We start from the raw sequence: 14,079 nt of genomic DNA on the forward strand, positions 1-14,079 counted from the left end.
TGTTCTGAGTATGCCCCAAGCACCAGCCTGCCCAGGATGTGCAGTTTCTTGTTGACAAAGCTTTTGACTTATCCACTTGACACAGCATTTTAGAAATGAAGCTCCAGTGGGGTTATATCTCTAGGGAAATTAAGGTTTATCAGTTGTGTCTTCCTCATTAAGTAGTAATCACCTTGGCTATGGGTTCCTAGTCTATTTTCACAAGTATGAAAGGAGAGATACAACTTACCCCCTTGAACTCAATCCCCCATAACATATATGTAAGAGGGTTGCTCCATCTTGGCACTAGACATTTGGAGCCAAGTCATTCTTTACTGAGACTGTTCTCTGCAGCACAGTATGTTCACCAGAATCCCGGCCTCTACCCCTGGGTAGAGTGTGACAACCAAAATTATCTATGGAAATGGCCCCAGCTGAGAACCACTATATTAGACAGAGATTCAGCATGGGCCTGGAAGAAGCCTTCTTCTAGGTTGGTGAACTTGAACAAGGCTCTGACCATCACTGAGCCTCTGTTTTCTGCATCTGTAAAGTTGGAATAAAGCATCTACTTTGATTTGCCATCAAGTTCCAAATGATAATGTATGTGAAGATGACTCAGAAACTCTAAATCTATTTGTGGATTTGTAAAGCAATCATTATAGAGAGGTCAAAATTTTTACACTGCAATTCAGTTGTGCAAAAAAAAAAAAAAAATTTAGCTCTAAAAAGTATAATTGATTTCATCAATTTATTTGAGTCCCCAAAAAACTTAATTGGCCAATTAAAAGTAATTGCTTCTTTTCTAATTTAAAACAGATTCTTTCATTCAACTTAATAAGTTCAGGTTAAGAGTCCAATCAATTTAGGGCTTTCCTGATGGTCCAGTGGTTAAGACTCTGTGCTTCCATTGCAGGGGGCGCAGGTTCCATCCCTGGTTGGTGAACTAACATCTCATATGCCATGCTGCATGGTCAAAAAAAAGAGAGAAAGAAAATAATTCAATCAGTCCAAAATACAAAGGTCCGGGGAAGTTTCTCTCAAGATATCTCTCAACCTTTCTCTCTTTCTCTGGGTTGTGTCTGGGTAGAGGCCATGAGGGACGATAGATGGGCCCCTGGGCTGAACAGCTGGAGCTTGTCAAGTAGAGTAAATTGGATCTTTGTTTTCCCTAGATATTTCAAGGATCAACTCAATGGCAGGAGCTGATCTCTGCTGGAATAAAAAGATAAGATGACCACATCTATGACTCCTGAGGTCAAGGAGCCCTCCCCAACTGCACATGCATAGGAAGACTTCTCAGAGGTCAAAAAGGGAAGGGACACTGCTTCATAATAGGTACTGTGAAGCTCCCATAGGCCTCTGCACTAGAATCTATCTTGGCAAAAAGATGTGCACAGATATAAGGGAGGGCCCTGGGACAGAACAGATGTGGGAAAAGAAATGAGGTAATTGGCCAGATGAGGACAAAGACCCAGAGGAACTGTCCCTATATGAAGATTTAACCACCTCTTTACTGTACTTCTCCTCATTGGGAAGGACGCCCACACTCTTTCTCTCCAGGTATGTATTCCTGTTTGTTTCTGTCCAAATAAACTATTTGTACATGAGCTCTTGCATGTGTTGTGCTATGCCAATAATAATAATACTCACTGCCCAACAACCATTGACAGGAGAATGTTGGATCCCACCAAGAAAAGATACCCCACATCCAAGGGCAAAGCAGAAGCCAATTAAGATAGTAGGAAGGGCTTTGCTTAGATTCAAAGCCCATAATTGCCAGAAATGCTTGGAGGGCTCAAACAATGCTTGTGTGCACCAGGACCCAGGGACCCCAAAGAGACAGGGCCAGGCAGCTTTGTGTCTGAGTGTCTCCTGCGGAGGCAGTCAGCAGTGGCCTGCGTAGGGACAGGGCCTGTGGCTGCAGCAGATCTTGGAGGCACAGTCTGTGGCCTAAGTCCTCTTAGAGGAGGTCGCCATTAACCCCACCAAAGAGCCACTGAGCAGATGACCCGCAAACGGGAGAATAATTATACCAAAGACATTCTCGCACTGTTACAAAAATTCTAAGATACACAACAGATTTTCCAACGTGGGGATCTGGCAAAGAGACTGAGAACCCGCAGGGAATTTGACTTTGAAGGCCAGTGGGATTTGATTACAGAACTGCCACAGGACTGGGGAAACAGACTCTTGGAGGGCACAAACAAAACCTTGTCTGCACCAGGACCAGGAGAAAGGAGCAGTGACCCAACAACAGACTGAACCAGAGTTGCCTGTGAGTATCCAGGAGTGTCTGGCAGAGACATGAGTTGACAGTGGCCTGCTGTGGGGTCAGGAACACTGACAGCAACAGTCCTGGGAGCAACAATTCTGACCATCAACAGAAAACTGCATTAAAGATTTACCGAGCATGGCCCCGCCCATCAGAACAAGACCCTGATTCCCCCACAACCAGTCCCTCCCATCAGGAAGCTTCCACAAGCCTCTTATCCTTATCCATCAGAGGGCAGACAGAATGAAAAATGCAATCACAGAAAACTAATCAAACTGATCATGTGGTTTACAGCCTTGCCTAACTCAATAAAACTATGAGCCATGCCGTGTAGAGCCACCGAAGATGGATGGGTCGTGGTGGAGAGTTCGTGGTCCACCAGAGAAGGGAATGGCAAACCACTTCAGTATCCTTACTTTGAAAACACCATGGACAGCAGAAAAGGCAAAAAGATATGACAGTGAAAGATGAACTTCCCCAGTCAGTAGGTGCCCAATATGCTACTGGAGAAGAGTGGAGAAATAACTCCAGAAAGAATGAAGAGATGGAGGCAAAGTGAAAACAACACCAAACTATGGACGTGACTGGTGACGGAAGGAAAGTGAGATTCTGTAAAGAACAATATTGCATAGGAACCTGGGATGTTAGGTCCATGAATTTAAATTGGAAGTGGTTTAACAGGAGATGGCAAGAGTGAACATTGACATTTTAGGATTCAGTGAACTAAAATGGATGGGAATCTGAAAATTTAACTCAGATGACCATTATATCTACTACTGTGGGCAAGAATCCCTTAGAAGAAATGGAGTAGCCATCATAGCCAACAAAAGAGTCCAAAATGCAGTACTTGGATGCAATCTCAAAAACCACAGAATGATTTCTATTCATTTCCAAGGCAAACCATTCAGTATCACAGTAATCCAAGTCTATGCCCCAATCAGTAATGGTGAAGAAGCTGAAGTTGAATGATCCTACAAAGACCTACAAGACCTTCTAGAACTAACACCCAAAATGATGTCCTTTTCATCAGAGAGGACTGGAATGCAAAAGTAGGAAGTCCAGAGATACCTGGAATTAACAGGCAAGTTTACCCTTGGAGTACAAAATGAAACAGGGCAAAGGCTACCAGAGTTTTGCCAAGAGAACGCATGGGTCATAGCAAACACCCTCTTCCAACAACTCAAGAGACAACTCTACACATGGACATCAGCAAATGGTCAATACTGAAATCAGATTAGTTATATTCTTTGTGGTCAAAGATGGAGAAACTCTATACAGTCAGCAAAAACAAGACCAGGAGCTGACTGTGGCTCAGATCATCAACTCCTTATTGCCAAATTCAGACTTAAATAGAAGAAAGTGGGGGAAACCACTAGACCATTCAGGTATGACCTAAATCAAATCCCTTATGATTATACAGTGGAAGTGAGAAATAGATTCAAGGGATTAGATCTGATAGAAAGAGTGCCTGAAGAACTATGAACAGAAGTTTGTGACATTGTACAGGAGACAGGGATCAAGACCATCGCCAAGAAAAAGAAATGCAAAAAGGCAAAATGGTTGTCTGAGGAGGCCTTACAAATAGCTGTGAAAAGAAGGGAAGTGAAAAGCAAAGGAGAAAGGGAAAGATATACCCATTTGAATGCAGAGTTCCAAAGAATAGCACGGAGAGATAAGAAAGCCTTCCTCAGTGATCAATGCAAAGAAATAGAGGAAAAGCATAGAATGGGAAAGACTAGAAATCTCTTCAAGAAAATGAGAGATACCAAAGGAACATTTCATGCAAAGACAGACACAATATAGGACAGAAATAGTGTGGACCTAACAGAAGCAGAAGATATTAAGAAGAGGTGGCAAGAATACACAGAAGAATTGTACAAAAAAGATCTTCCTGACCCAGATAACCACGATGGTGTGATCACTCACCTAGAGCCAGACATCCTGGAGTGTGAATTCAAGTGGGCCTTAGGAAGCATCACTATGAACAAAGCTAGTGGAGGTGATGGAATTACAGCTGAACTATCTCAAATCCTAAAAGTTGATGTTAAAGTGTTGCAGTCAGTATGCTAGCAAATGTGGAAAACTCAGCAGTGGCCACAGGACTGGAAAAGCTCAGTTTTCATTCCAATCCCAAAGAAAGGCAATGCCAAAGAATGTGCAAACTACCACACAATTGCCCTCATCTCACACACTAGAAAAGTAATACTCAAAATTCTCTAAGAGAGGCTTCAACAGTATGTGAACTGAGGAGTTCCAGACGTTTAAGCTGGATTTAGGAAAGGCAGAGGAACCAGAGATCAAATTGCCAACATCCATTGGATCACATAAAAATCAGAAAAACATCTACTTCTTCTTTATTGATTATGCTAAAGCCTTTGACTGTGTGGATCACAACAAACTGGAAAATTCTTCAAGAGACGGGAATACCAGACCACATTACCTACCTCCGAAGAAACCATATGCAGGTCAAGAAACAACAGTTAGAACCGGACATGGAGCAATGGACTGGCTCCAAATTGGGAAAGGAGTGCATCAAGGCTGTGTATTGTCACCCTGTTTATTTAACGTATATGCAGAGTACACCAGGAGAAATGCCGGGCTGGATGAATCACAAGCTGTAATCAGTATTGCCCCTGGTGGTCTAGTGGTTAAGAATCCTGGTTTTCACCCAGGTTTAATTTCTGGGCAGGGAATTAAGATCTTGCTTCAAACCACTGCTCACTGCTGTCTCCCAGATCAGCAGAAGTTAAAAGTCTATGGCAGCAGGGGGTAGTCACAGTTCCATGCGCTAGTCATAGGTATGTGCTGACCCATGAGCCATTCTTGTCTGGTTCCTGGGTGTCTACCTTGGTAGGGAATCCTGCCTTGTCCTTTGGAGCTTTGGTGGGGCCTCCACCTTGGCATTCAGAGGTGAATCCCTGCTCCCTGCAGCCATCTTATCCACCACCCTGATCTATTTTGATCATTTATTTCAGCCTCTGCATCCCCCTGGGGGTCCAGGAACTCTCAGATGTGGACCCTGCATCAAACTGGAGTCCATAGGTCTCCACAAGTCGGACCTCCCGGAAACCCTCCTGAGCCCTGGTTCCGGCTACCCAAGGGCCAGGGTTACAGGAGCTCTGGGCCCACCTGGGCAAAGATACTTGCATTTCCCCGGGGGTGAGTCATCCTATATTCCCTAACTGGGTGTTTCTAACCCCTGCTAAATGTCTTTGGTTCCATCCCACCCTCAACAAATGAGGTGTGACCTGGAGCTGAGGAGCAGAAACACCCACACCTCATACTCCCTGCCCTGTTTTCTCTCTCTCTAAGCCCCCTTCTCAGACTGCAAATGCATTTCCTCCCCTTCCTTCTGGGTGTCGAGTTCCCTTAAGGTCCTGTCTTCTTCCTTTGCTACTCTGTAGCTTTCCTCTCCATCTCAGGGGCCATATAGCCAAAGGGATTGGGGAAAGAAACATATTTATCAATAATGAAAATACATTGAGATGTATTTCAAAAATATTACAGTGAGGGCTTAGGGCTTGGTGGTGGGAAAGAGGAATCCTCTGAACATGAAAAGCATGCTCCAAACTGTCTTCACCCTTCAGCTTCCTGTTCACTCCCATGGTGACCAGCTCCTGCCCTGGCAAAGCAAAATCTGTCCTAAGAGAGATGTCTCCTAAACCTTTCCCTCCTCCTTGTCCTTGTAAGCTTTCCTTTCTTCTCATCCTCCTTGTTTTTCTGTCATCATCTCCTCTCTATCTGGATTTGGTTTCCTGTATCATTCGCTCTTGGGAGCTATCCCCTGGAAAGAGGCCTCTGGGTTAGCAGAGGGAGGTCTGCTTGCTTTCTCCTCTTTGCTGAGGAAGCCGGCCTGATCCAGCTGCTCTGGCAACCAGTTTTCCAAGGAGAGCCGCCAAGCTTGTGGAGCCTCAGCACAGGGAGCTGGGACAGCATCTCCTGATGGAAAAGCCATTCCAGTGGCTTCCTTCAGAACCACGTAGAAGGGCCAAGGCAGACCCCAGAGTTACTCACCAGCCTGAGGTGCTCAGCAAGCAATCCCCAGTGGCTCCATCAACAGCTCCCTTTGAATTTCAAAGGGAATTCATAGCCTACAGCCTATTCAGGGCCAGCGTTGCATTCTTGATAGCACTCCAAACACACTACGTGCACATGCACGCATGTGCGTGCACGCACACACACACACACAATGCACACACATGGACACATCTCCCCTCCAGCTCTGTTGAAAAGCCTGGATTAATATAATGAAACTTCTTCTGCCTCATGAACTAAAATAACTCTGGCATCCCCTTCTGGATGGATTTTAATTAGGAAAGACACAGCATTTAAATTATGCTTATTACTTGCAGTTGCTTGTACAGGCTGTGCGCTTAGGAAAAGGCAATGGAAGTCATGTGAGCTGGAGTTTTTAATGGGATGGCTCTGGAAGGGGAAAAACAGGCCAAGAGCATTTTAAATCTTTCCTCCCCTTGTAGGCAGCCTGGCTGAGAAAAGAAGTCCAGGTTCTGATATCACCATCATCATCACTAATATTCCTTGAGTGCCTCCTCCATGCCAGAATCCCAGCTAATCAGTATTTTATATGCATAATCTTATTTAGTCAAAAGAATTAAAATTTGACCAATAGAACTTATTAGAGGCCATTTCCAGGGGAGACCGGGAACAAACCTTAGCATGAATCAGGGATTCTTTTCCTCCCTGGAGCTGCCAGGTGCCTGTCACAGTATCTACTAAGAGTACATGTGTGATGAATCAATCAGCAATAAATACGTGACTGAATGTGGATGTGCTCAGGATGAATCAGATGCAGAACTGTGTGTGGGAATAGAGTTTAATCACTCCCTGGAGCTGAGGCCTGGTCGCAGACCTTGTTTTTGTGTAGACCAGACAGGCAGTGCATTATTCCATTAACTCCTCAGTGGATGGATAATGTGATGGTGGGGTTTAAAATTTGGAAGAACAGAGAGAATTTCTCTCCTCTTCCACTTTCCCCAAAAGGTCTATTGGTATCTCACAAGGGATAAACTTCCAGGCCACAATTATGATTTTAGGCAAATTGTTAATCTCACTTGATCCATTTCCTCAACTATAACGTGGCTGTCTGTGATGCTAACATCTACCTCAGGGAGTTTTCTGAAGATAATGAAAGATCAGATGTGTCGCTGAGGAATAGGGGCACCAATATATTAAATGGTGTTACCATCATTACTTATTCAATCACCCAACAAATATTTGATTATCTATTATGCATCCCCCATTCTAGATGCCTCTTCCTTTTTTCTTTCATTCTTCATGTACAAATGTGACAATTGGACCATAAAGAAGACTGAGCACCTAAGAATTGATGCTTTTGAACTGTGGTGCTGGAGAAGACTCTTGAGAGTTCCCTGGACTGCAAGGAGGTCCAACCAGTCAACCCTAAAGGAAATCAGCCCTGAATATTCATTGAAAAGACTGATGTTGAAGTTGAAGCAGCAATATTTTGACCACCTGATGCAAAGAGCCAACTCATCGGTAAAGACCTTGATGCTGGGAGAGATTGAGGGCAGGAGGAGAAGGGGATGACAGATGAGATAGTTGGAAGGCATCACCTACTCAATGGACATGAGTCTGAAGAAACTCCAGGAGATGGTGAAGGACAGGGAAGCCTGGCGAGCTGCAGTTCATGGGGTTGCAAAGAGTCGGTCATGACTTAGCAACTCAGCAACAACAATTCTATATGCTGGGGGCACAACAGTGTATGGGACAGACAAGGCTCATTAGTGGGGCAGGGGAGACAGACAATAAACAAATAAAGTAGGTAATTTCAGATTACAGCAAATAGAGAATAAAAGAAAACAGTGAAAAGGCTGTGATGGAGTAGGGTAGGGAAACTTTAGTCAAAATCCTCAGGGAAGAGCTCTAACAAAAATTGCCTGTTAGGCTGGGATCTGAATCAAAAGAGGAAGAAACCAGTGTATATATGCCTGACTCCTTCACTGTTCACCTGAAACCATCACAACATTGTTAATCAGCTATACCCCAATACAAAATAAGATAAATTTTAAAATAAAGAGGAGGAAGAAACCATGTGACTGGTGAAGAGCAATTCAGTCAACAAAAACAGCACATACAAAGGCCCTGAGGCAGAAAGGACATTACAGCAATGCTGAGACAGGAGGTCAATGAGCTTGGTGAGTGAGAAGCAGGGATTCCAGGAGACAGCTAGACGGGTAGACAGATGCCAGATCATGGGAGGACTGGGTAGAGTTTGGATTTTATTCTAAGTGCAGTGAAAATATTTGGAAAATTTTAGTAGAGGAGTGGTGTGTTCTGATTTACATTTTAAAAGATCCCTCTGGCTGTCACATGGAGAATGAATTAGAATGAGACATATGTGGAAGTTAAGTGGAATAGTCGAGGGCAGAGGTGATGGTAGCTGGACTGGGGGGCAGCAACATGATGGAAAAGCCTGGACCCAGGCAGTAAAGGAACTGAGCCTAGAGCCCTGCCTGCTACAGTACCTGCCCCTCTGGCCCGCTGTGTGCCAATAGAAACAGTCCTGCTTTTCTTTTGTTTTAAGCAGATTTCCCATTTAACAGAGATTCCTGAAGAGCCAGGAGGTCCCTGGGAACTGCTAAGGTCTACACCCGAGGGAGATCTACGTGCCGATGTGATATACATTGCTAAGCGTCTCCGCAGTTCATCCTCCTACAGTGCTGGCCCTGAAAGGGCTGGGACGCCCCGGGAAGGGCAGGAAAAGAGGGGCGAATGGGATCTTGGGGCTCCTGCAGAGTAGGTGGCTTCTCATCCAGAAAGCGCAGGTCTGAGGTTACAACCTGTTCCCATATAAGGGCAGCTAGCTTGCTGGCAGCAAGAGAGACCGTGTGGGGGGTGTTGTGGGGACAGCAGTGGGCGACCCTGGCCTCCGGTGCTGGCTGGGAGCACGCCCTTCACCCTTCACTGAAGGGCTCTTCCTTTGCAGCATTTCACATCCTCCAGATGTGAGAAGGAACGGCTGTAAACACTCTGGGGGGCCTTGTTTCTCAGTGCCCTGGGTTAAATGCCACCCTGAGTTTCGACATCGTAATTCTTTGTTCATGGGTCCTTCTCCCTCATGGGCGAGTAGTCTCACTGCTGCTGCTGCTGCTAAGTCACTTCAGTCATGTCCAACTCTGTGCAACCCCATAGATGGAAGCCCACCAGGCTCCCTGGTCCCTGGAATTCTCCAGGCAAGAACACTGGAGTGGGTTGCCATGTCCTTCTCCAATGCATAAAAGTGAAAAGTGAAAGTGAAGTCATTCAGTCATGTCTGACCCTCAGCGACCCCATGGACTGCAGCCCTCCAGGCTCCTCCAGTGGGGTGCCATTGCCCTCTCTGAGTTTCTCTGAAAGGTATCCTTGGACCATAGCGAAGGAACTGGTAGGCCACCGGCAAAAACTGCCTAAGAGTTAATCCTGGAAGCACAGAACTGTCATTGTCTCAAGCTGGATGGTAAGAATTTGTAAATCTTAAGTCCAGGGATTCTCAGCCATTGTCTGTCACAGACTCTTGAGAAAACAATGACATCCATGGACCCTTCCCCGCCCCTCGCCCAAATTTACGCACAAATTTTTTTAATATGCAATTTTTTTAAACAGGTGGGAAATGACTTATCCAAAGCCACCAAACTTTTCTGTGCCGGTCGTACCCAGAAGCCCAGATGTCTTGATCGCCTACCCCGTGCACTCTGCCACACGTGGATTCTGCCACCGATGTCACGGGGAGGGTACAAAGATAACGATCAGAACCATTCCAAGAACTGGCCCTGGGCAGAGTTCTCAGAATGCAGCTGATGCAGAGATAGGCTGCCTGGGGCTGCCTGATCACCTGGGCCTGTCACGGGCAGGCCGGAGGAACCCAGAGGGTATCGGAGTCCAGAAAACAAGTGACTGCTCAGTTGTCTCTGAAAGCAAGGCAACGATACCAGGTGTGTGTTCAGGAACCCAAACCTAATCATAACCCCCCATGAGCTCATTTCAACCTCCGGGTACAAACACCTAGGACCCCCAGAGCTCCACCCTTGCCTACAGGCGCATTTAAGAGGGAGTCACTGAGCACAGCCGGGCTGGGGTGCCCCTCAGAGCCTGCCCCCTGCGTGGCTGAAGCCGGAAACACACGTCTGCCGGGTGTACCCCGACTCCCGCTTCCTGAGAGAGAAGGAGAAACAGCATGTGCTGGAAGCACTGAAGCCAGAGGAGAAACAGAGGGGACGTCGGAAGACGAAGAGGCGATGGCTTCCCTCCTCTGGGGCTTTTCCGCCTAAAAGCGCTGTCTTAAGGCCACGTCACAGACCCCCCAGCACAGGTTGTAATGACTGAGGAGACCTGGAGGGGAAAAAATAAAGGAACGTTCTCAGTAACCATCCTGACCATTTTCTTCCTTCAAGAGCCATAAGGCTAGGTTCTTAGGAAAATAGAACAAAACATTCAAAAGAAAAAAGACAGCTAGCTAGCTTCCCTCTGAGGACGGTCTTTAAGCACCAGAGGTCCGGTAAGGCAGGACCGCACGCGGAAGCCGCCGTGTGGACAAGCCCGCCGCGCCTCCCCGGCTGCACGCCCTGTGCCTTCCCGCGGAGGGCAGCGCGGCCCGCGCAGGCCCTGCGGGCGCAGGAGCCCAGGCTGCCGCCCTCCCCTCGTGGACCGGCTCCCCTGCCTCACCCTTCGTCAGCCCGCCAGGCTCCTGACAAACCCCATTCTGTCTTGTTCAGCTCAGATATTACCCTTTGCATGTTGCTTTTCTTCTCGGACCCACTCTTTCCTCTGCGGAAGCCGAGGCCGCCTAACATTTATGTGCCTGTTGTGTAGCCACCGTGTGCGACATACAGTCTCTTGAGTCTCAGATCTAGGAATAGCCGGGCTTCTTCAGAACTCCTCTGCGTTTAGCTTGGCGCTCTGAGTCATAACTAACCATATTTCCTTTCTTTACCGCTTTGGATGCTGAGAATCTTAAAGCCGAATTTGTGCCCCCATCCCTAGCAATTATATAGACTCTTAAGTTGGGATCCAAAATTCTAAACTTGTTTCCTGCTTTAACCTATCCTTGATTTTAAAATGTATTATAAAAGAAAAGGTCATTATGTTAATTTTTATTTTGAGTAGGTAAATTCAAATCCTATCTGAAATGGGACATGATACAAAGAAAAAGTTACAAGTATTATATATACCTTTTGTGTGTGTGTGTGTGATTGGCATGATAATCTTGCAAGTTGCAAGGCAAGTGGAGCTCAAAGAGTTTACATCACTTATTCAAGATAAGAGCTAGGTGTCAAATCAACATCTGACTGATTTCAGAGTTCAAGCCTTTGACAGTCAAATTGCCTATACAGGCAGGCTTGCTTATTTTGTAGCAGGCTTTGTGCGGCTTATCCTCAGAATATTATCTCATTTATCCTGACAACCATCCTACAAAACAGCCACAATGATTACAAACGTTTAAGAGATGAAGAAATTGAGGCTCAGAGAGGTCAAATATTTGTCCAAAGGTTCTCCGCATGCTAAGATTCAAATCCAAACGCCTGAACTTGGAATCTCTGCACTCTTTCCAGGTTCTGTAACTTACAATAGAGACAAACATATAAAAAGGCTTCCCAGGGGGCGCTAGTGGTAAACAACCTGCCTGCTAATGCAGGAGACACAAGAGACACAGATTCGATCCCTGTGTCGGGAAGATCCCCTGAAGGAGGGCTTGGCAACCCTCCTGCCCAGAGGATCCCATGGACAGAGGAGCCTGGAGGGCTACAGTCCATAAGGTCACAAAGAGTCGGATGCGACTGAAGCGACTTAGCATGCACGCAAACATATAAAACGCCAGACTCCTAATTGTTTGACTTATTTGGAATGCCCAACTGCCTGATTAAATCACAAAGGCTTATCCGCTGACAAATCCTAGTGGAGAAATGGGTGTCTGGGTAGAAGTAGGTATTTCTGAGTTTCACAGTTCTTCATGGAGCAGATGGATCAGAAACACAAAGTCTGTGTGCAATACTGGATTTTAAATACCAGCCTGAGCACTGACAGAGGAAGATACCTCGCACCCAAGGGGTGGAAATGAAAGCCTTTGGAAAGGGCAGTGCTGCTCACAGGCGCCATCTGGCAGTAGAGGTGAGAAATTGCTCCCAGAAAGAAACCCACACACAAAATGGAATTCCCCCAAAGTATGAAGTAGTCATGCATGGACCTGAGAGTTGGACCAAAAAGAAGGCTGAGTGCTGAAGAATCGATGTATTTGAACTGTGGTGTTGGAAAAGACTCTAGAGAGTCCCTTGGATAGCAAGGAGATCCAACCAGTCAATCCTAGAGGAAATCAGTCTGGAATATTCACTGGAAGGGCTGATGTTGAAGCTGAAACTCCAATACTTTGGCCACCTGATGGGAAGAACCAACTCATTGGGTAAAGACCCTCATGCTGGGAAAGATTGAAGGCAGGAGGAGAAGGGGACGGCAGAGGATGAGATGGCTGGATGGCATCACCAACTCAATGGACATGAGTTTGAGCAAACTCTGGGACGTAGTGAAGGACGGGGAGGCCTGGCGTGCTGCAGTCCATGGGGCTGCAAAGAGTCAGACACGCCTGAGTGACTGAACAACAATGAAGTATAATGCATTGGGCCTCTTATGTTTTGAGTGCATAATGTACATATTTTTCTATGTACATAATGTACATATTTTCTACATACCTATCCTTAGGGAGATATGATTACCTTTATTTTATAAATGAGAATTTTGAAACTCAAAGGTACTAAGTATCTTGCCTTAAGAAGCTTGACCACAGTTTGCAGAGCCTCCCTCAACCTCTGTTTCCTCTGGACCAGGCAAACTCTCAGAAGTTCCTCAGGCCTCCTGCCTTCTCTAGTCCTTCTCAGCTGGAATCACAGGTGGTCTACACTCCACCTTAAGCTGTTTGTCCAGGCAGGAACCACATTAGCGGGAGGATCAATAGGGCTGGTGTCCCCCTTGCCTACAGTTGCCTGATTCACAGCACAGAACTCCTGGCCCGGGGACTGTCAGACGCTCCAGCCTGAATTGCAGGGCGTTGTTACCCCATGCTACACTCAACAGCTCCCCTCCCAGGGAGTGGGCGATGCTGGATTCTCCTCTTTTTGTCCACTAATCATTGACGAGGTGCCCTCAGGATTACAGAGAAAAAGAAAAAATGTATCCTCATCCTCTCCTCTCTCCTCCTTCTATCCTGAACTCCAACACAGCCCTGAATGTGGCTGGGAACTCTGGTCTCGTTGACCCCCAAGACACCACCCTGGGAGCTGTTGAGCAGCAGCCCAGGCTAGGCCACACAGGAACCAGCCTCTGCAGCGAGACCGCTTCCCCAGACCACCCCTCCCGGCCCCGCCTCACCCGGGAACTGCTGAGGCTGCAGATGAATTCTTCCTCGTCATTGTCCTCTGGAAAATATGTGCAGAGATGAAAAAAAGGCTAGAAACTTGAGGGCAGACCTATGCTGCCTCAATTTTCGAAAAGAGACAGTGATGACTCCTTGATATTTCACTAAGTATAACATCCTTTAGAAACAAAGGATGTGTGAACAGTAAAGAAATAGTGAAGCGTGAGAGCCGGAAACATTTGCTGTGAATAAATCATGTAAAATTAGCCAACTTACCTTTTGAGAAAAAAGTTGTCTTACTGGTAGATTTTGTCATGCCAGTGGCACAGTTTGGAAACACAAGGATTCCAAAAATTTTAATGGAGGACAAGTCCCCCCGGAGGGGTACCCAGTGAAATACAAAAAGGCTGGTCGGTGCTGTGACTCAGCCAAGTGAATTAAATGAAACCAAGAAGCATCCTTA

At 46.2% G+C, this 14,079-nt stretch overlaps 1 protein-coding gene across 2 annotated transcripts in view; it reads right to left on the reverse strand.

Moving 5' to 3' along the window:
- Positions 1 to 711: 711 nt before the first annotated feature.
- Positions 712 to 14,079, reverse strand: part of MMD (monocyte to macrophage differentiation associated) — an 81,425-nt gene continuing 68,057 nt past the window's right edge. The window contains exons 7-8 of one of the 2 annotated variants that reach the window (XR_009491522.1): positions 10,412 to 10,603; positions 712 to 945 (exon numbers count right to left, since the gene is read on the reverse strand). The gene's annotated coding sequence lies outside the window, so the exon portion shown is untranslated. The remainder of the gene's footprint in view (positions 946 to 10,411; positions 10,604 to 14,079) is intronic. The other variant, XR_009491521.1, reaches the window with a different exon arrangement.

Source organism: Bos taurus, chromosome 19, assembly GCF_002263795.3.
Source record: "Bos taurus isolate L1 Dominette 01449 registration number 42190680 breed Hereford chromosome 19, ARS-UCD2.0, whole genome shotgun sequence".
Lineage (NCBI taxonomy): Eukaryota > Metazoa > Chordata > Mammalia > Artiodactyla > Bovidae > Bos > Bos taurus.